Source organism: Amblyomma maculatum, chromosome 3 (genome assembly GCF_055883805.1).
Source record: "Amblyomma maculatum isolate TAMU_Amacu chromosome 3, ASM5588380v1, whole genome shotgun sequence".
NCBI classification, from domain to species: Eukaryota; Metazoa; Arthropoda; class Arachnida; order Ixodida; family Ixodidae; genus Amblyomma; species Amblyomma maculatum.
Genome location: NC_139346.1, coordinates 199,403,586 through 199,426,621, shown reverse-complemented (window position 1 = coordinate 199,426,621; position 23,036 = coordinate 199,403,586). Strand labels below are relative to the sequence as shown.

The following is a 23,036-nucleotide window of genomic DNA, read 5'->3' as shown; positions in this document are numbered from 1 at the left end:
GCTCCCTGGAGGAGGAAGATCCCGCGAGCTTTGTGGTCCCAACGTCTTTGCACCCAGCACCACCATGCTTAGTAAATAGTGCACTCGGCGTCGGCGGCCATTTCACCTCCGAGGCATTCCAGACAGTTAACAGGATTCTTGCTTCTCTGTCTCTTTCTCTCTCTGTCTCTGTTTGCCGTCAGAGAGGGAATGATTACTGTCGCAGACGTTCGAGGCGGGAGACACTTTGCGCTTGCATCGCTGGTTTGACGCTTAATTCGGTGAGCGGGAAACGACGCGTGTTGTGACGATGTTTTTGCAAACACCGTTTTCTGGCCTGGTATTGCATCTCGGATGTGCTGCTTAACGATAGAGTTTCCAGCTCGGCTTAGTTCTCTTCGTATAGATAGGCCCACACTGCCTAGTCCATTTAAAGCTCTGCTAACCAGTATGCGAATGCGTTCGAGACATAAAAAAAAAATAAATAATAAAAAATGTCTATAAAACACAATATTTCTGCACCTTGAAGGCATAATTCTCAAACATAATTCAGAAAGACGTAGGTTGGCGGACATAAAAAAGTTTTGTCTTCGACATGCTTGTCTCCTAATCTCAAGCCAGGTGCGATGTGAGTCCAGTGGATGTCCATGTTCATTTGCGCATTCTGGAAGCATGACCGTTTCAAAAGTGCTAGAACGGGTTAATTAATTCATATAAGGGCAGCAGCGCTGCAAGAGCAATATTGTTTGAAAAAATTTTGTAATACAAATGCTAAAATTTGTGATTAAAAAACAGAAGCCTTATAAGAAATTATATATTTGAGAGAAGAAAAAACAACAGATATAGAGAACACTGAAACGCTCATGCGACAATAGGCTCACAGGCGCCGTCTTAAAATGCTTATTTCATTACCTTACGTAACGACTATCTGTGAAAAGGAGTATTTTAAAGAAGTGAAATTCAGACCTTGAAATTAGTTGGCGTACATTAGCGATATAGTCACATGAAGGCCTGTTAGTAATTCCATAATCGGAACTTCGCAGGTCGGAACTTTTCGGAGCACACCTGTCATTCTTCTTAAAAAAAGATAAATCTTGAACTGGGGCGTAATTCAGAAGTCCTACAGTCTTTGGCTGCTCCCGTAGTATTGGTAAAGAAAAAAGACGGAAAATGGAGGTTCTGCATCGTCTAACGTCGCTTAAACTCCATCACTGGAAAGGATGCCTATCTCCCGAGCGTCGACGATGCCATAGATTGCCTTTTCTCCGCGTCTCATTTCTCTTGGATTGATTTGCGTTCGGTGTATTGGCAGATTCAGAGGGACCCCGCTGACAAGGAAAAACCTGCCTTTGTTATGCCGGACGGCCTATTTGAACTTAATATGATACTCTTCGGCCTCTGTAATGCATCGACTACACATGAAAGATTTATGGACGCAATACTTCGTAGCCTCAAGTGAGAAATCTGCATGTGCTATTTAGATGATGTTACTTTTGGCCGTCTTTCATGAATATAACACGTGATTTGCTATTATTTTAAATTGTCTGCAGAAGGCTGGCCTTGCCCTGAATTCTAAAAAGTGCCATTTTTGCGAACGTCAAGCACTGATGCTCGACATCTCGTCGACCGAAATGGAGTTCAGCCCGATCCCCATTAGACTACAGCACTTTCTTCACTCCAGCAACCACGGACTCAAAAAGAGCTCTGCAGTTTTGGGGGGGCTTTGTTCCGACTTTCGGCGATTCATCCCGCAATTTGCCGATGTCTCCTACCCTGTCCCTTCTTCAAAAGGACGCCTTCGACTGGACCTCAGATTGTGACGCGTCTTTCCCCCACCTGAAGTTTCTACTTACTTCACATCCCATACTACGGCGCTTCAACCCCTCCGCTCCGACAGAAGTCCACACTGATACAAGTGGGATTGGTGTTGGCGCTGTGCTCGTGCAACGTTCGGCAACCGGCGAGCATGTAATTATGTATGCAAGCCGTTCCCTCCGCAAACTCGACCGTAATTACACTGTTACGGAGCAGGTGTGCCTCGCTGTAGTTTTCGCCGTTAAGTGATTTCGGTGGTACCTCTATGGACGCCATTTAACGGTTGTGACGAACCATCATGCCCTCTATTGGCTCGTCAACCTTCGTGATCCATCTAGTGGTCTGGCACTCTCGGCCCTTCTTCTGCAGGAGCAAGACGTCACTGTTTCGCACTAGAGTGGCCTAAAACACGCCGATGCAGACTGTCTTCCACGTCTTCCCCTTCCTACGACCGAATGTGAGTCTTCCAACTTCTATCATTACATCGCCTCCGTCGTGCCCGAGTTTCCCGACACCTCGGCTCTGCAGACTGCGCAAGAGGCCGACATAAGCCTCGAGCCACTGTTTGCGGTGGTGCGGGATTTCAAGTTCCCAGACCTGCTTGTCTCCGTGATGGCCTTCTGTCCAAAAAGGCTTACTCAAATATCAGCACGAATTTTCTACTCGTGGTTCCCGAGTGCCATTGCTCGTGCATCCTGCGTGCCATGCACAACGACCGCACTTCCGGTCACCTGCACGAAAGCTCCACCGTACCCGCGACCAATTTTATTGGCCGAAGATGCCCCAGATGACTGAGCGATATGTGGCGAGGTGCACTGAGTGCCAGCGGCACAAACGCCTTATGTACATGCCACAGTGCCTGTTGTATCCTGTGACTTCACTATGTGGTGCGTTCTAGAAAGTTGGAATCGGGCTTATGGATCTTTTCCTGACGTCTTCCGACGGAAATTTTTGGATCGTAGTTTGTGCAGACTACCTCACCCGCTAGTGCGAAAGGGCCGCTCTTCCTTCAGCGACCGCTCAGCACGTGTCCCTGTTCTTGTTCGGTCTGATATATTCCTTCGTTTCTTTCTGTATGGTAGCTAAACTCTGTGACGTGAGGGCTTCGCCAAGAGAAAATGTTACTCGCTCGCTTTATCAAAACGCAGACTTGAATAATTTGACAGATAAACTGAATTGATGATTCGTGGCCCATTGGACAAGTGGGGGCATAGTTTGCAGAAAAATACCTGCAAGAAAGAGGCGCATTCACAAAAGAAAAAATGTTGTGATGGACGATGCTGAAAAACAACTGTATTTACTCTTTTAAAGTAGTCGCAATTCGCGACTACTTTCGCGAGGAGCATGGCTCGTATGCTTAAAAAGCATTCCTAACCTATTGTCAGTAATGCACTGAACAGCTCTGGCTGTGTAAGTGTGCAGCAACGGAGTGCATCTATGTCCTCATCCGCGAACTGCAATTTTCTTGCTAGAAAAAAAAAAAATGAAATAATAAAATAATGTACTGAAATATTGTCTTCAGACATATGCTAAAAGGAATAGAAGAAACGAAAATGACGGGACAGCTGGACGCTTCTCACAGATAAACAACCGAGCAAACATGAAACAAAGTAATTAAAGATATCGCCGGGAATACCATCGGTTTAAGGTGGCTAAGCGTAATTGAGACTTTTAAGTAAGTAATGTTTTACAGTGCGAACGAGATATGGATGTACACATAGATAACAGATATATGTGTTGTTTTGTACGCCGCTTAGGTCTAACGGAAAACAGTACAAGAAGGACACACAATTGTGCGCTATGCTCTACCAACTCGCCCAGCAAAATACATCACTCAAGCCTTTCTCTCAAGTGGGGCGTTAGACGATCTGTATGAATCATTAAGCATATAGTCTAGCAATTGGTTTGTGTGAATAATGAATTTTTCATGGTTTTAATTAGGCTCCTGTCATTTTATGCTTTGTTACCAACGGAACTACCAACGGGTTATCTAGAGGTTTGTATAGCTGCCTAATTCCGCAGCACTCTGCCGAATTCTATCAAAGAATATAATCTTCCTGTCATTTCATCTGTTCAATTGAGTGGTCTGTCCCTCCACTCTTATAGTTGAGCTCTCATTACCCATTAGCGCGTGACGGCTCGCGATAATCAGCTTTTAGATTATCGTGAGTTACGTAGAGATAATAATCCGAAGAGGCAAGGACAAAGCCAAGGTCGTGCTGGTAGCTTGGGTGCGCGACTCACCTTCGCCGAATTCAACTGCAGCAAACCGGGTTAACACTGCCTGTTCAGCAGGTGAAAACAGAAAAGAAAAAGACAATCAGGTTCCCCTATTCATGTGCTGTGGTGTCGCTGATGGTCTCCATTAGAAAAAAAAAGTCTAATCGTTCTCTCCTCTTCGTAATAGGTCATACCAGGATCTTTTAGTGTCGTGAATGGACATATATGAATAATAAAGACACGGTCGCACAAATATTCCATTGTACTACAAAGAATGAGCATCGGCCCTATGTGGAGGGTGCATATACTTTTGGCGCGTCTAAATGTGTGCTTTGTAAAGAAATATCAAAAACTCTCTTCAGAAAATCGTACCCGAATTTATCTAGAACGTCCACCTGCGTACCAAGTGATACGTTTCAAATGACCGGAAAAACGAAATTGGTCCCAGTTAGATACATGCATATGTGTTCGTGTTAAAAAAAAATAAAATAAAAAAAACGGAATGCATTAAAATAGATTTTCCTGTTCCAACCCTGTCAGTACTTTCGTGTCGTTTTTGTGAACGCGGCCGATTAGTGAACATCATGAGCAGAGTCTATTCGATCGGAGTGATTACGTTGCGTTTCCTTTCGCTAGAGTATAAGGACAATCAGCTGCCGATGCTTTTTTATGCAAAATACGGAAGAAACCAACCCTTTGTTTTACGAATAGGGAAAAGATTGCGCCTATTTTGAAGCCAATACTTTGCACTCAAGAAAACTCATCATCAAATGGTCATGTGCGTGACATTTACGACAGCCGCATGAACAACCACTTGGGAAGAGTGCAGTCCGAGATCGTATGCGCGCATCCACAGCCTGCTTTTGTTTCAATATACAGAGAAAAAAAAATTGAAGAAATTTCAAGCCCTACGAAAAGTTCACCTTTAAAAAAACTCTGCTGGCGCCACTTTTCAAACAGGGGAACGTGTTACGACGGTAAGATGTAGGAGACACCGGGGCTGATTTGCATTTTGATGGAGCCTGTCATGCATAAAGAGGGTCCCAAGCTTCGCACAGAATGAATGCGCCGCAAAAAGAGTGTGCCACAATGCGCAAGAACTTGTCACGTTGTGAGAATAAGAAAAAAGAATCCACCCTATAGTGAGGTGTCTCCTGTGGAAATAAGAAAATAGTCTTGGCTATTTGAATAGAACGAGCGTTATTTTTTTGTCTTTTTGCCCTGAAAGCGGGGACATATAATTGTGACAGCACTCCGCGAACTGCAGAATTCACGAATTTTGAAACTCTTCTGAGAGCGAACTCTCGCCAAATCCTCTCCAAAATTCGGGTCAGTGCCACGAGTATCCTAACAAAAGCAAGCTCCACAGAACAAAATGGACAGGGTGCGAAGGCAAGCCTCAGGCAGCTAGCCAGCGCTTCGACAAGAGGACGTTTCTTTGTGCGGAAGCCCACGAGGAACTATTTTTGTCGAGCGACTGGGTCCTGTGTTAACGAGACTCTCATCCTTTCGCCTTCTATCTGGAGCAGGAATGAGTGGTCTGGCGCTTTCTCTATGTATATTATAAGCGTACAGCAGGCCGCCAGCACAAATCCGAAGAAAAGAAGGGGAAAATACAGCGCTGTGTCTCGTACTCTTTCCCTTCGTTTTTGCGCTGGTGCGCTGCGGTGCCTGTATTATTGCGTACCAACTTACCGTTCAGGTAGCGGTGGTGTTTTCCGTTGCAAAGTCTTTGGGTGTGAGTTGGTGCATCATTGCCCTGCGTAGAACAGAGAAGCTAATTAGCAGTGTATATTTTCTACACTTTGTTTCGCTAATCAATAAACGATTCGATCACAAACACAACTGTAGTAGCGTAATATTTCATTTATCCACATGTGGCGAAGCGGCCATTTTGGAGATCTGGTATCATTGTGTGCTTGATACATCCTTCGGGCAATTCAAGCATCTCCAAAAGAACGACATAACTACAGACAGAACTACCTGAGCCAGTTGGGTTCTCGTCGAACGCCGGCCATCCAGGCATCGATCTAGCCATGGTCTCCGCCACAAACCAAGAGATCCCGGCCTACGGCTAGGGGGGAATTGTCGGGAATAAGCCCTACATGACTGCCTGAGAAATTCTCTCACTGATGCTAATAAAGTTATTTCTCTCTCTCTCTCTCTCTCTCTCTCTCTCTCTCTCTCTCTCTCTCTCTCTCTCTCTCTCATGAAGAACGAAACAGAAAAGGAGATCATTATGCCGCCGTTTTGTGGGTGGGCTTCGGACCGCTGGTAGTGGCCTCCGTGTCATGCCTGGCGGTGACATGCGCTGCCCAATACGTCGTAAGCCGTCAAAAGCTCGGCTGCCTGAAAGGCCGGCGTCGGCCTGCTCGGCGTCGGCCCTGTGAGCGCGAATTGACGGGTGTGTCTCTGGAAGGTTATGGTGGATGGGGATATAGTCATACTCCGACTGGTCATCAGGCAGGCGCGGTTGACCAGCGCTTTCTTCTTGGAAGTAGGCGACTGAGAACGAAATCCATCCTTCCGAGGCACTTGTATATCGTATGTCACGCAGGCACGTTCTTACAGGTTGGTTAAAGAGGGATTTGTATCTATGCCGGATGTTCTTTTATATATAGGAGTGGTGCATCTTTCAGAATACCTTCTGAAGCAGCCGATATGTTTGGTGGGCTAACCACACCCTTATGCTGACATACCAGCGGGAGCAAGATTTGGCGGCAGGCATTTTTTTCCCGAATCCCTGCTTTATATATCTCCCTCTCTGCTGCTATAGCAACGGTAAGGCCTTTGCGTGCAATCCGTTTTACTTAAAAAATAGGAAATACCTGCGGCGATGCCTTGTATTTCGGCATGGGCTCTGTTTTGTATTTCTTTTTTTTTTTTTTTTTTTTTGACGCAGGCGACCAGGCAACGAGCGCTCGCGTCGTCTCAGCGCCACAGTTACCTACGCGTACTAAGATTTCGCAATCGCCATGCCGTTTTTGTGCTGTTCAAAGTGCCCACCTCGATTTATTGATCAATTCGCTCTCGACTTACCATACGTTAGCCTATATACAGTCGTGTATACTCCATACTGGCTTGATTTGATCCATTGCCACGAGTGCATCAAATGTCCGCTTTACCCCACTCCAAAGCTGTTTTTTAACCGACTGCATAGGGACAGTTCGGCCGTTAAGTTATGGCTTCAGAAAAAACATATAATTTCGGTCTATACCGTTTATGGGACTTATTTAATGAAAACCATGCAGTTTCATTCTGTGTAAAGCTTCAGTGGTGATTTTCACATGTGCTACCGCAGGAATTAAATAAGTGGGTTTATTTGACGTGTCGTAGTGCACGCACTTTACTTAGCGCCCATGGCGTAGAGTCTCTAGACGAGTGCCGGTTGATATAACTACAAAACAATAGACAGCAGCGGAAGTTTAATCTTAATTAAACGTGAGTATAACGAAAGCACCCGCTCCTGTGGCTCAGTGGTTGACAAGCTCGGCCAGTGAACCCGAGCGAGTACCGCAGCTCAAACACGACCGAATCGAATCCGCTCCATTTTGAGGTCTCTTTTTTTAGTCTAAAATCACCAAAAGCACTCTAGCTAAATCATCACCTAGACAATCAAATCATACTTTGACGTTGCCATGCTTTCAATGTAATCCGCCGATGCCCACGAACTCGAGAGCTGGGAGAAGTGAACGAAGTGGTGCCTTGTGAAGAGGATATCCTATTTCCCCACGCGTTTCGCCTTAATTAAGAGCAAACGTGGCCTATGCGAATGTTAGAAAAACGCACGTACTGAACAAGAGGGTATCGCGGGAAAGATTGCAAAATGAATCAAAAGGCTTGTTCTCGGAGTGGTAGTAATTTCTAATAAAATAGCTCAATGATTAGATTAATATTTCACATTTAACAACACTATACCCCTAACCCCTACCACCGATAATGAAAGAAAAATTTCCTAATGCTTTTTCTTAGCATTAGCGGCGGTTGGCACATTTTGTACATCAGGAACACAGGGCGATAGCGATACGTGGCGACTATATACAAACCGGGAGACTAACGTGTTATTTTTTCAAATACTTCAAGGCCGCTTAGAGAAGAGGAGTGAAGGATAAAATTAATGACTCCTCTTAAAAAAGGAAACACGGAAGAGAACTGACTACGTTGTCAGCTGCGATAATGCCTCATCAATCAACGTGCGAATTTGCCGAAGGTGTCACATTCAGCCTGCGCCGGAGGATGAGGGATGTCTTTGCGAGCGTTTTTCAACCGACTCGCGATAAATCAAACCAGTAGATATTGCGTGTGTTGAAAGAGTGAGAACTTTCGTTGCTGTCTTGGCTGGCCGTTTCTTTCTTTACGAATGACCTATATCCTGCGAGAGGTACATTTAAAGTCTGCATGATGTTTGCTGTTTCCACCTGAAGCAGTTTTTTTTAATTAAAACAGAAGCTCTCTAAGCTACCAATAGTGTCCAAACCCTTAATAAATATGTTCTTTTCATCACATAGCCACCTGTAGGCTCCGACATAATAAGGCTTCAGCTTTCTTAGTGTGCTTAGTGTGTTTAAATAAAAAAACATTACACCCCGAGAGCGTTAGCGCACTGTTATCTAATGCTGGTCTGTATTTATAAGGAAGAGTTACGGCTCCAGATGTTTAATTACATTTTATTTCTGATCCTTTGTATGCATTGTACGCCTTCTCCTGCCTGAAGCCTGACACTCCGACTTGTACTGTTTCTAAATAAATAAGTCTTCATGTAAGAGAGGAGCCACGAACCCGGTGCGGTGCAAGCTGTGAAAAGGAAATCTTGTTCCCCATAGCAGATTTTATTTTAAGGCGCTTTCGGTTTCGAGCCAGAATACAGAGCACATTTCAGAGAGCGTAACAAAATCCTTTCTTTAGATGTCAAATGCAAAGTAAAGACGAAAGAATCAACTTCTGGTAACTACAAACCTGCTCATATAAGCAGAATGTCCGGTCGACAGCTCCTTATAGACTCTCGTAAAGGAGAGGATAAAAAGCAAAGAGCAGTGCCGATCGTTTTCGTTCCTTCTGAGATATTCGTCCAGGGCGGCTGCGCGGCGCCATTCAAAAATCGCGCCGTGTACGAGGCATAACAGCTGCACACAAATAAAAAAAATGCCACACAACGAACGCGATCTCTTTTATAGCTCCCATCCATCAATAGACTTGTCCAGTCGGGAGCATCGTGATAGTCCTTTTCTGTCCTACAGGTTGCATATTTGTTGCTCAGCATGTGGCTCTTATAATCCCTTCATCCTGTTCTCACGTTTCACTCATATTTTTGCTATACTTCCACCCATTCTATCGAGAAATGCTACATGGCTAGAAGGTCCTACTGATCTGTCACAGCTTTTCTCTCTCGCAGTTTGAATGTTCAGCTACGCTATAGAAACTGCCAAGGTACCTAAAATGGGATACCATTAGTGGCACGCGCGCCATAAGAACAAGAATTGAAGAAAAGAGTGAAATTCCGCTGAAAAAATAGGAATACATCAGTATGAATTGGGAGTCTACGGTGGACGCATGGTACAGGATCAGCGCTGCAAGACACTTTTCGAGTTCAGCGAGCAAGATGTCCAGGTCGTAACGAGGGCTAGTGCTTCACCCGATGTGCAGCTCTCTGCTTTATTCGAGCCCTTTCGGAGGTAGAGCAAACAATCTAATAAAAGGGCCGAAAACACCACTCTCTGCTGCTGTTTAAGCTTTTTTTCTGGGGAATGTTTTCTTTATTTCATTGCGTTTTTTTTATGCCGCAAATCCGCTTGGCGCCTTTTTGCTGGAGGAACAAGAAATGAGGTACAGTCCAGTAACTTTCAGCACTTTTCTTTGCTCTCATGAAAACAGCCCAGAGTGAAGGCGTTGTGGCGCTAATATATATATATATATATATATATATATATATATATATATATATATATATATATATATATATATATATATATATATATATATATATTGTTACGGGAGATATTCACAGTACTACAGTTGTCTAGACCACTGAGGATGATCCCAGCACAGCACTAGCACAGCACAGCCCTCGTCTGCGTCTTCTTCTTCTGGGAGTCAGTCACACTTCTTTTTCGTCAGCACGGCCAGCGAAAACCGCTCAGTAACAATATATATATATATATATATATATATATATATATATATATATATATATATATATATATATATATATATATATATATATATATATATATATATATATATATATATATATATATATATATATATATATATATATATATATATATATATATATATATATATATATATATATATATATATATATATATATATATATATATATATATATACCTGGTATCATTGTCGAGGCTACGTTTTTGGTCCCTTTTCCTTCAATCCTCCTCTTAACGTTTCCGGTGCGCTGAGCAACTTCGTAATTTTAAGGACTGAAAAGATGACAGGCGGATTTTTTTACCCTTGGCTTTCTCTTTCCTGTTTTCCACTTGGGGATAAAACCTGGGCATTCTGTCGCAAGCTTGCGAGTTTTCGGACATGCCTCGCTATTTTCTAACTTCTTTAATGCCCCCGCTTCTGCCGCATAAAGGGGGTCATGACTTTTGTATTAATATTTCTAGTGGCTGGTGCTGCTTAATTTCGATTGTATTTTTTCACTCGGATTTTCAGACTCTTGGTGCATTTTTTACCGAAGCGAATTTTAATTCATCAAGCTTTCCTTTATGAATAGGTGAACGGGCTACAGTAGGGAACGAAACACGTTTTCTTCTTCAGCACTTCCTTCCCGCACCTTTAGCCATGTACAAAGGGAAGGCATAGTGTAATAAAAGAGTGTTTCCTAATTTTGTTTTTTTTTTTATCAAAGTAGAGGCAATGCAAAATACAGAAGTAACATTTAACTAAATACATTTTACCAGCTGGGTGTTACTTTAAAACAACAAACAAGAACGTCGAGATGTTGAACCTTGTCAAGAAAAGTTTGGAAACATAAATGGAAGTATAAATAAAAGAACTACACAGAATCATTTACCGAGCGCAGCTTAATCTGTGCGCCAAAATAAGTGTACTCGCAGTCTAATAAAAGTACACCATGAGGTATAGCATTGTTTGATCACTCGTAGTGACCTTGGGCTTGCTTTTGATTTACTCACATGCTTTGCGGTCTCAGTATTATTTTTAGAAGCGCTACTTTCGACCGAGCTATACGGACACAGGATAATAAGTACGCAAGTTGCGGTGTGTTAAAGCATAAAATGTTTCTTTTCGTCGCCTTCAATTACTGTGTTTTATATCCTCGTGGTAATACTCGTGTTGCACTTCGGAGAAAGGGGCAAATCAATATTGGTGTAGACTAAAATTTTGCACTTCTGAAGGGAAAATGCTTGGACGTGTTGTTTCATCGTCACACTAAACAAAGCGCAAAAAAAAAAAAAAGAAGACTTTCAAGAACGAGGTGAACACAGGAGGGTTGATAGTAGCGCTTGTCCTGTCTTCACTTCGTCCTTTGTCGATTTTTTTTTGCGATTTGCTTTGTGTAAAATTTTGCCTTTGTATAACCTCAACAGCTCGAAAATGGACGCAACTGCTGGGTTCTCCTCATTTCTCGAATTCTTCCTGAAATATGTCATGCGTTTTCCGAATAAATACAAGTGAGGGAAGGTACTGTCATTGCCAAATATAACCATGCTGGACGATTTGCTTTTATCATCCGTGTAACTGACTCCTTCAGACGAGCTAAAATGCCGGGATAACCTTAAAAGTATGGAGAAAAACTTTCCCCACATAGCAGTGAATTAAAGCTTGAGAGGGCGCCACTTTGTGTTAGAGAAGTGAACCACGAAGAGTGGTTACTTTTGGCAAAATCGGCCCGCAGTTTATTGAAAATTCAGTACTGCTCGAGTTTAAAGTGTTTAAATTGCGCCTGAAGCCGAGATAATGTCTAGCTGTCTAGCTGCAGAAAAGCTGCCGGCTGCAATAGCACGTCAGCCGAACTGTAACACGTCAGCCGAACTGTAAGAAGCCCAAAAAGAAAAACTGAAAGAAATGAAAATGCTGCCGGCTGCATGTGCGGTAGATTTGAAGGCATGCTAAAACAAGAACTCGCAACCGCACGCTTGAAAACCACGAAAGTAATCCCGAAAGAGTCATGTGGCTGGTAGCCTCATGGTATGCAGGTACCATGACTAGAAAGATTCTAACAAATAAAGCGGGTAATTAACTCTGATAAGTTGAATAATTGCACATAGCGCGGAGTTGCTCGCGTCAGTTGGCGTAGCTTTACTATTATTTATTTATTTGTCGTCGTCCCCGCCGAGTGCCGGACTTCACCGGTAGCAGAGGTGAGACAATATACCACTCTTTAAGTACGAAAACAATGCATTAGGAGAGGACTGCAATTTATTTTAGGGGATTATGACAGCCTGCTGCCATTTGTCTATTAGGTATAATGCCTGAACTTCATTCGCAACAAGTTTTGTTTCCTTGTATTGACGGACTAAAGAATGAACGGCAGAATGGAGGCATGGGTTGCTTTGCTCATTCATTTAATATTTACGGAATACTCAATAAATTGACTATAATTTCCCCATGTTCAAGAACTCCGAAACAGATAGATACATGACAAAATAACTGCTGAAGTACGGAATAAATTGTCAAACGATTACGCAAATAAGCACATAAAAAAAAAAAAAAAGCAACGGTATTCTCAGCATGGCCACGTCTCATTCAAGCATTTCACATCTTCACACCTTCTTTGGGCCCTTTTCAATAAAAGATATCTTTGTTTATGGTTGGCAGCAGTACAGAAAATGTTTTTCATTGCTACAACTGGCAAAATTCCTATAAAGTGTAAGGCCTTAATTATTATTTCTAAAGTATCACGTTCCAAACTTTCGCAGATGCAGCGTAAACACCCTTTGTTTACGCTGCCTGTGTAAAAATTTCGATCATAATATTTTGGAATGAAAATTAACGCATGAAATTTTACAAAAACTTTGTTTTAAACACCTCGTGTTTAACGGAGCGCGAAGAAAGGGCATGCAACCAGCAAGAGCAGCGCTATAAATGCATGGCGCTTGCGTCCCTTATATATTCAAGTCTGCCGTCGTTCCGTCTCAATGAAAGTGAGCTATTTTCAGTCGTTGTATGGAAGTTTCACTCCACACATACGTTATTCTGACACTTCGCTGACAAAACTAAGAAGTCGATAATTTCTCCGCTTCATAAAACAATCCCACATCTAAAAATTTTCTTTAGTGTATCACGGCTCAAGGCTAGCCCACCACTTTCGCAGTAAACGTGTAATCGATAAACATAGGTGGAATGGACAGCCTTCTTGAGCGTCAGTGACTGAACTTGAGATTAGAAGCGGCGTGATTTTATATGCTTGTATTGGAACCCGCAACCGAAGACAAAAAACCAGCAACATTGGCAATGCGGAATAAGAAAAGCGCCATAAAGATTTCTCAGTGTTCTCCCTCCTCTATTCTTTTTTTTTTTTTGTGTGTGTGTGTGTGTGCGTCGATATGGTGTCAATATATCGATTTTCCAAGGACACTGTGGACACAAGGAGCCCTTTGTAACCGCCTTTGTGCGATCTGTCGGGCCCCAATCGCAAGGAAACTTATTCCTTGAAAGTTTTCACACAGCTTCATTGTTTTTTATGGCTGATATGCTCCCTCCACTGAGCTCTTTGGCGCACAGCCTAGCTTAAATTGAAGGTTTCATTTTTCCTAGCCTGCAACTAAGTTGCGTATTGGCCCAAGATAAATAACAGTGCACTACGTCTTTTTTTTTTTTTCCTTTGGAGAAGTGGATAGTGGGGATGAGAGAGAAGGCAAAAAGAATGCTTACAAACTCGCACTGTGTAACGAGAAATATTGATTCACATTCGGGGCATAAGCGTCAGATGTAGAAATGTGTACAAGAAATATTTCATGCTGATTTTGAGTCGCTTAGTTTTTGACTTTTTTTACTTCAGAGGTTTTAAAAGGCCGGGAAAGCAAAGGAATGTTATCGGCACCTAATTCCAGTTTACCAACTTCTCTTTCTAGCTTTTAATCTCTTAAGAAACCTATGTACAGAGAAATATAATTATGGAACCTTTTAATATAAACTGCATTGGTTCCGTAGCGCTATTTTTTATACTCATTATTTATATGTGAGTTATCCTTGCCAAGTTAACAATATAAGCATGCGTTCATGCACGATACCTACCGTTCATTACAGTTCCTGGTCAAATTTGGCTTACGCGTAGAGATCAATGACCTAGCTACAGCTTCCCGAGATAAATCCTTCAGATTAAACGGCGCTGGGACTCAACGGCACAAGCGAATAGCCAATCAATAACAAAGAGCCTCCACACACAATCTCAAGAAACGTACATAAATATAACAGAATTTATATATCGCGCTTTGAAAGAAAGCCAACGACGTGGTTATACGGGCAACATTAGCCTCCTTTGATAGCACCTGCCGCTGCTGATTGCTGTTCTGAGAGAAAGAGAAATGTGCCTGCGACGTCGATATCACAACTGCCGGTTGGCACTCAGTTGTTTTCAATCCTTGTCTCTTTTATATAAGAATCGATTACGCCTTTCGCCTTATAATGTCGCCGGAAATTTGTCATTTTGGTGCAGTACCCACCCCGGATATACTAATGTCTGTAGCCTGTACCCGGGAAACCCATGAAGTGAACCTTCCGTCTCTAGGGCCATTCAAAGTAGGTGATTTAACAATATTTCGGGTTTTTTAACGCAGTTTAGACAATGAAACTAAAGAATAATACAATGACATCAAAATAATTAGCAAGTTTTGTAATGGTTTTGTGATAGTAGCGGTAGACTCTCAGGAAAGTATAAGGTGCCGATATTGCGCATTATCGTGTTTAAAACCAGCATTTCTTTTATATTCGTTCTTGGCAACAGTGCTTTAGTTGTGATCAATGAAGTGCATGCATTTGAGCGCTATCTCTTTTTCACTGCCTTCTCTACAGTAATCGATAAAGATGCGCGAGTCTTGTCGATATAGAATGCTCTAGATTGGTTTCGAGGGTTAAGGTCACTGATATACGGTGTCAAAGTTGTGACTCTGTCGTTGAACCTATCAGGAAAAATGAATACTAAAGTGCACGAATCATGCGCTTCGCGTTTAGTGCAGTGGCGTGCTTAAGAATAATCACGTGAACAGCAACATCTCCCGTATTCAACAACTTTACCATTATGGGGAAGCTCTTAGCTAGCTTCTTGAAGATAAAAATATAAGCACCTACTTTGCATTTAACTGAAGCATGCATTGGCAAGAAATATTCGGCACAAGAAACAAGTAATTTATCACTGCCAGTTCAGAGCTCACGACCTGAAGAGCGTCAAGAGAAGGTACTCATGCTTTATCCTGTAGGAGCACCTCTGAACGCCTCCTTATCCTTCTAGGAACACTAAATAAATTTGTGTTGGCAAGTAAAGATTCTAATGGGCAAACGTAACTATTTTTTTTAAACTTCGGAAAAATATGTGCGTAAGACAACGTCTTTTGAGACAAAATAATTCTTTGGGTACGGAACACTGTATAATTTAATGTTGTTTTTCATATACTTATTTTGATGATCGCTATCAGTTTCAGTCAAAAACTGATCTTTTAATGCATTTAAATTTTTTTCTGTCCTTGAATCCAGGCGCGTCCTCAGTGCGAGGAATAAAAAAAAAATCTCGATTTTTTTTTTAAACATGGGTCTTCCATTATTTCGGCATCTTTCAAATGAGCTTAAGTACATGGCAGTCATCTTTTTCTTTTTTTATAAGGCGGAGGTAACACTGACACTTTCATCTCTGCAGCCTGCAAAAACGAAACAATGCGAAAATCTTCCTAAACTTCAGGCTCCTTTTCTGCGAAATGCATAAACGTTTAAGGGCAACGCTCGATTGATCCGCAGTTAGATACGTGTAGACGGTAAGTTGCAGAGGAAAAGGAGTGCAGCTAGAGGCGTGGAAACACGACCAGGCTTCCGTTCAGCAGGCAGAAAGTCATGTATTAAAAAAAATAGGCTCAAAAGAACGACAGAGCAAAACAAGAAGTATTGTTGGGAGCGTTCCGCCCTGGTAAATGTTATTTATTTGCTCAAATAAAATAATTGTTTCCTCCTCTTAATAACAGTTTGGGAACTTCATTGCTTTATTTACCTATTTTGTATTTATTGATTATCGCCTTGCCAAAGCTCTTGGTGCTTTCTCATTTCATGATTTTAATACTGGCTCCTGGATAGTAACTGTCAAGCGAGCTGTATGTCACGAAAAGAGGTAGCTTCATTAAACCAGACAAAATCAGCCTCCACTGCTAGCAAATTTATGGTGCCTACTTTACGAAAGCTTCCGAGCCCCCTTTAGTGAGTATCGAAATCCAGCACCCACCTAAAACTGGCAGGCAGAATCGGTTGACCAATGCGTATGGGGTACAGTTGCTTGTCGTGAACTGTTTCTCAGAATTCCTTGTCAGCAAGGAAAAGCCTAACAAAATACATACCAGCTGCGATAATCATATATTGAGACTAGTTATCGCTTTTATAAAAAGGTGCCATATGTGCGCTCGACTCCATCTGTGTCACAAAGGTTGATGGCGTGTTTTCTAATTCAATATCCGTATATAAAAATACAAAAACGGGTCCCACTGTTTGAAAAGAAAGTGCTACCTGATATCAGCTAGGAGAAATATTTCTTTTTTAGTAAATATTATAAAAAGTCTGTGACGTGAGCTTCTGTTGTATTTGGGAACTGTGGATCAGTATGTGATAAAAAACGAGCGCTTGTTTACCTTTTCAAACAAATAATCCACTGCTGTACAGCTTGAAAGTCAAACATCAGATGACAATAGAATCGCAAACTGACCTTTTTCATTTATGGTCCAACAAATGTTGTGTTCTTCATTTTGGTGGCCATCCCAGTATCAGATAGAGTGCACCCACAGTTAATTTAGTTTCCTCACGAGGAAACCAGAAACTAACAAGAAGGTCAATATTTTGAAGATCGGCGACTTCAAATGGATGAGCAGAAAGCCCGCCGGTTGCTTTCATGGCCTCACGGCTACCCGCTTACTTCCCTAATCGACTAAGACCCATATGGTATGTGCAACGTGAAGTGTTAATGGAACAGGCTTTTGAATGGAAAGTTTAATGGAAAAGAATGCTGTTTGCAGAGTGAAGTCCTATGGCGATAACCTGAACGCTGTACATAAAGTTTCAGGTTATGTCATTCAATTTCTAATTTGAGACAGCAAGTAACGGCTGCTCTCGAACAAACCCATGTAACTACAGAACAGCAGTCGGCTCAGACGCAGTTGATTTTCAAGGAAATAAAAAACTTGCAGGCCAATAGTGGCGCTGCAAAATAGGAACACAATTTGGCAGTGAAAAGACAGTCTTCATTCGCAAACGTGCGGCTTTTCAGACATCCTTGTACAACAGGGACAAACTTGAAAATATTGCTCTGCAGCAGTGCTTCGGTAGGTAGTGGGTTCGACCTATGATACCGGGTTCCCATCAGTTTCCTTCATTCAAGGGTACAAGCGGCCCCTTGTTTTGGTTCACCGAATGCCATGCTTTTAAATACCAGAAGCAGCTACGCGACTAGACCGTAGCCTGTCGCTTTCCCCCAAGGTCTTGCTTGAGTGCTCCCAGTGAACCGGAAATACACAGTTAACACCGGGATCGAAGCAGAGTTAGCGAGCTTCCCCAAACGCTGACTCCCACAATGGAATTCGCAGACTACAAGACATGTGCTGGCCAGGGAGACTCCACTCGATTGGCTCCCCGTGTCAAGAGAAACATCGTGGCGCTGTAGCATGAGACGGAGGTACCGAGCCTTGATCCCCTATTGATTGAGACAGTCCCTCGTAGCCTATTTGTGCTCAAAGTGTATAGCTCGCTCATCCACAGGCATAAACGCGGCTTAGGCGACCTCTTCGTCTAAGCCCACGTGAACCTGAAGGGTGACCCGATGCTCGTAGTGGGCGACTTAGCAACCTTCATCCGGCGTGCGTTTGCAAATTTGGGCCGGTGAAAGACGAGGAATCCTGAAACAGTATTCAGCAGAATGGACTGATTCTAATTTAGGCAATTAGCTGTTTCGCTGCTTCTTTGTGTACGCCAAAAACAGGCATGCGCTCTGTAAAGACTGTTTTCACAAAAAACTAACCGAAAGCCTGTAACCAAGTTCAGTCCAGAAACGCACACCACATCAAAAATGCGTGTCAAGCGGTCTGGTTCGCACGTAAAAGAATTTGTTTCTGCTTAGCAGGCTTGTGAGAAAGCGCTATAATCTCAGGCTGTCAGCACTTACCTAGGCCCAGCTAACGACGCTTGAGGCTGCAGGCTGTGGTGACACAAACTTTGCCGAAGTTTAAAAACGTTCGCTTAATGAAGACGTCACCTTTGAAGGGATCTGCGGGTCTTATTGTCTCTGAAATGCGCCTCACAAAAAGATCTTATTGAACAGGCTCGTCCGAATTTCAGCGGCTCGCGCGCAGACAGTAGCAGCAACTGAATGCTTTTAAACTTCCAGCTGGGGCATGCCGCCGTCTTCTCGCTCGCAAGGCGGGGCGGCGATGGCAGCGAAGAAGCCTCTTCGCATGCCCACGATTCAGTGCTGCATACAAAATGCATGCGGCCGCGCTTCCTCATTCGCAGCGTCATGCATGAAACGAGCGGGCACGATAAACGTCCGTGATATCGCAATGAACGCATGTGTTCCACACGCGGAACGATTTCGTGCTAGGCTAGGAGTGGTCGACTTATGTTCGTCCACATTAAGCGCCCTAGCGCTGGCCTTCCGAAAATGTCGAGACAGCCAAATGCGGACTGGCTCGGACAGAATGGTATACCGATATCATCATTGGCCGCACGGCCGACAATTCGCTGCGACTTCCAGGCAAGGGGCATCTAGCCTGGGGCTGAATTTGCGGACTCTGCTCACAATTATGTGAGCGTGAAGCCAAATGACGTACCCATGATGAGACACTGAGACGTCAATTGCGACGGATTATGAAATCTTCCAATTAAAGGTAATGGCTCCGCCCCGATGAAATCTGTTCGCGGTAAAGCCTAGTGCCACCTCTGTGCACGAGTCCGACAAAGGACCATCTGGAAACGTTTTCTAAAACGGTGCAAATAATACACAATAAATTAAATATTAACATTTTATTTTGGAAGTTACCTACGTTTTAAACTCAATCATATCAATCAGAACAAGAAGCGTTCTCAATCTGGCAAATATATTTCCTCCTCTGTAGTTTTTGTTGCCGCCAGGCTACGCTGACAGTTGCTGCCTTTTCACGCGTCGTCTATAATCGGAGTCCTGTGTCGGTGTTGTAAGTGCGCAGAAAAACTTGATATAAGGCAGTGGAGGCGACATGTCGGCAGCGGTAAACTTTCATGGAGCGCTCGGCACGGAAGCGAGCGAAGACAATTTGCGGAGGTAAGTGTTTTCGGTCGGTGCTTACTGGTATCGATGGCAAACGTACTCAAAGTGCAACGTGCAGGCATGTGATGTGTGGTTCTATTTGCTTTTCTTTAGAAAACACAAGGCGACCATGAAGCTTGTAGCGTGGGCCAAAATGAAGTTCTATTGCTTTATGTTATCTGTTTGTATGTAGCCGGGTAGTTAAAAAAGAACATGACCATGGGAATGCTTCTACCCCTACTAGGACTGTACCCAAAGCCTTGATTCACTGCACTAGCAGAGCGCACCGTAATTACCATTGCTAACGTCATTATTGTCATTATCTCTAATTACAGCGTCATTGTCATCGCTACGATCATCCTCGTCGTAGACTTGGAAAATTATGTGTCTCACTATCCGGGGCATGACATAGTTGGTTCAAAATGAACAGGATTTATTTATCTATTTTGAACTATCATCCTCTAGTTAGACAAGCAGAATTACGGTGAGTGGCTTCATGATCCCGGACGTGGTGTAGTTGGTTAAAGTGCTCGGCTGGGGATCCGAGGGATCGGGGTCCACCGTATTTTTATTTTTATGACGACGTTAGCTTTGATTTCAGGTGGTGAAGTCATTTGATTGACATCTATAGTGTGGGAGAATGAACGAACGTCGACGGTATGAGCCATTAAAGGCTTCCGCCTTAATACAGTAATTGCGCCAGGGGAAAGTATTGCGTCCCAAGGAGGATGGCGTGTGCGATTGTCTTTTTCCATTGTTTCTAGTGGGCTGCTTTCAAAAGCCAGGTTGTAAACGCTATGCTTTGCACATTTCAGCACTCATAGTCTTGAAATCAAATCGCGACTTGAACTGACAGCTTTTAAAGGGACACTAAAGGCAGCCAAAGATGGTATGAAAATCTAATAAACTACATTTGGTGACACTGTCGCCGCATATCCGGCAGCAAAAAATCTAATAATTGCTGAGATATTGCGATAAGAAGTTGAGGTTTTTTCTTGTTCCCGCCGGTCGAATTCAAACTGTGGCCTCCAACTACGTAGTTGAGTGACGCACACTATGACATAAGCGGAGACTCCGTGATAGCTAGCGAGCCGGCGCGGCCTGCGGCGTCGCATCCCTGAGGGGCCAACTTGGCAACAGCGTACTCGCAATGACGGCCTCAGCCGAAATAAATAAAACGATGAAGAGAGTAATTTACCGAGCGATGGGCCCATAAAGGAAGAAAAAAAAAAAAAAACATGGAGCGCTTGTAATGCACAATACTTTACATGTTTCTCAAGCTTTTGCGCTCCTTCTTGCACTGCGTATAAACAAACCGAGCCCTCGGTCATCGCAACGCTTCCTGACATGTTTACATACAAATAAGGTTTAGTTACCAGCAAAATAGTGTCCTCGCTGCTGCGCTTGTCAGTTTTGAAGCTTCGTCGCACTTTTTTCTTTCAAGGTTTGTGCTACAGCTCCGTGTTCAGCGAAAATTACGTCCACGGTAGCAGAACATGACCGAAGTGCCGGCGCCACTACATTTGCCAGCGCTGTGAAATTCCACATGTTAAAATGGATCCAGTGCACAATATAGTGCGCATAGGCATCCAGAACATTAGTTGCAAGACGTGAGAGCAGGCAGCACGCGCCGATGATCAAGAAGTTGTAATTGTTAGACCGGCAGCAGAAACACTTTATTGTAAATGGGGCTATGACATAAAAACTAGAAATATTTCCAAGGTTCTTGTGGCGCGGCGTAGCCGAGTAATGGTTAGCGCCGAACGTTACGGAGCAAGCAGTAGCGAGTTCGAGTCTTACCGCTTCTGGCGTTTTTTTTTTTTTTTTTTTTACAAATATATATTTTTTTAACCTTTTGTAATGTATTTTCTGGTGCTTCGTTATTTTTAGTTTATACTTTTTACCCGAGGCCCTTTTTTTCGCCGGGCGACGAGCGCAATATATCGACGCTCTCCTTGGTATGAGCGGCCAGTATGCCCCTTTTGTTTACGACGCCTGCAAATAGCACGTTGAAGGTCTTGTTGACGCAGTATATGTTGGTCAGATGTCCCATGATTTAGTGAACAATTGAATGATAATGCGTTTTTCCTTCGGTACTTAGCATATGTATGCTTTTCGTGGCGTACGTAGCTGCAGTCAAGCGGTCAGGTCGCAGTCGAAGCGGCAACGGCGGCGATATGTTGGCGCAGAAGTGTGAACGAAGGAGTGTGTCGGCGGTAGCGGATTTCGCTCGCTCGTGCCTCCGAATGCTCAAATGGGAACCATCAAGGCGCATACGCTGCTCCAAGCTCGTAATTCAGGCGCTGCAGGTTCAAACAAACTATCCGAGTGCGCACGAAATGCCTGAGCCGAAACATAACCAAAACTGAAGTGGGCGCCTGTGGCGCCTCCAAGTATATTTTTGTATTTGCCTTCCAACGTTTACGCTGTCTTTTCGCCGTCGTTTACGTATGATAAAAGCGTGTTATCATGTTTGAGAAAAAACGTACTACCGCATTCAAACACGCAACGTAATTCGCATTTGTCAGCCTCCGGGATCCCTAGCGCGTCACGTGATTTGTAGTTGCGAGCCTCGGCCTTTTGGCTGTGGTGGCGATACCTGTATTTCTGTTATTCTTCTTTACTACCTTATAACAGCTCTGTTTTCAGTAAGAGTGGTCTTTTTGTAATCAGGAACAGGCATTCTATCGATGCAAACCCACTTCCTTTCTCTCTTTAGTGTCCGTTTAACTTCGCAAAGATAAGTGGTTCCAGAATGAATGAGTGCAATTGTGGTTCCAGTTTGTTGCTTTTATGGAATGCATATCCGCATTACAACAATAAAATAATATTTGTTTGCACAATTACCAAATTGGAATCACCATTTCAAACCATTAAACTGAATTATATTTATTATATATCAATTCCACCTCTCTGCCCTTCTGTATTTGCAAACAAAAAAAATTCATTTCTGTCTAAAATATACGTCAGTGACTCCCAGGTGAACGCTGCAATTCAAGTAACAGTAGCAGCTGCTGTTCCTGAAATGGGATGGGCAAATAACGTTTTATTTAATTGTCTCCTGCAACGTGAACAGATAATATTGTTGAGGTTGTTATAGCTTAGGGTCCCAGTCCACTCAGAGTCCTGGAAAAGCCACTTGAACGTCCCAACACACAAATATTAGTCAGGGTGGACGACGTAAAGCGACTTGGAAGGGAACGAAAACCTTTCGGTGAGAGCAACGCATGTGAACAGCGCGAAGGAAATAGCCTTGTGACGCTCTGACAGCAGCTGGGGCAAGGAGAGACGGCTGATGCGGATTTCCGCTTTAGTCGGTACCGTGATGGCGGGGGAGGTGCGGAGGACGTCGGTGGTTAAGCGGGTGATGTGCACCCGCTTCCATGGAGTTAGCGTGCACCTGGTGCTGAAAAAATCGCTTTGTACACAAATCCCGAACGTGAAGCTGTAGTGAATGCGCTGCGCTGCGATTTCGTCCGAGTGCACATGGTCATGGCCGGAGGCTCTGTATGAAGCTTAACCAGTTTAATTAACTTTTTAATAAAAGAAACGGAGGCTGCACACG

At 43.3% G+C, this 23,036-nt stretch overlaps 1 long non-coding RNA gene across 1 annotated transcript in view; it reads right to left on the bottom strand.

The window, feature by feature from the left end:
• The window catches only part of LOC146197388 (uncharacterized), a 154,990-nt gene extending 136,344 nt beyond the window's left edge, over window positions 1–18,646 (bottom strand). The window contains exons 1-2 of the long non-coding RNA XR_014705665.1: window positions 18,353–18,646; window positions 5,710–5,773 (exon numbers count right to left, since the gene is read on the bottom strand). This is a non-coding gene — a long non-coding RNA (uncharacterized LOC146197388). The remainder of the gene's footprint in view (window positions 1–5,709; window positions 5,774–18,352) is intronic.
• Window positions 18,647–23,036: the final 4,390 nt, after the last annotated feature.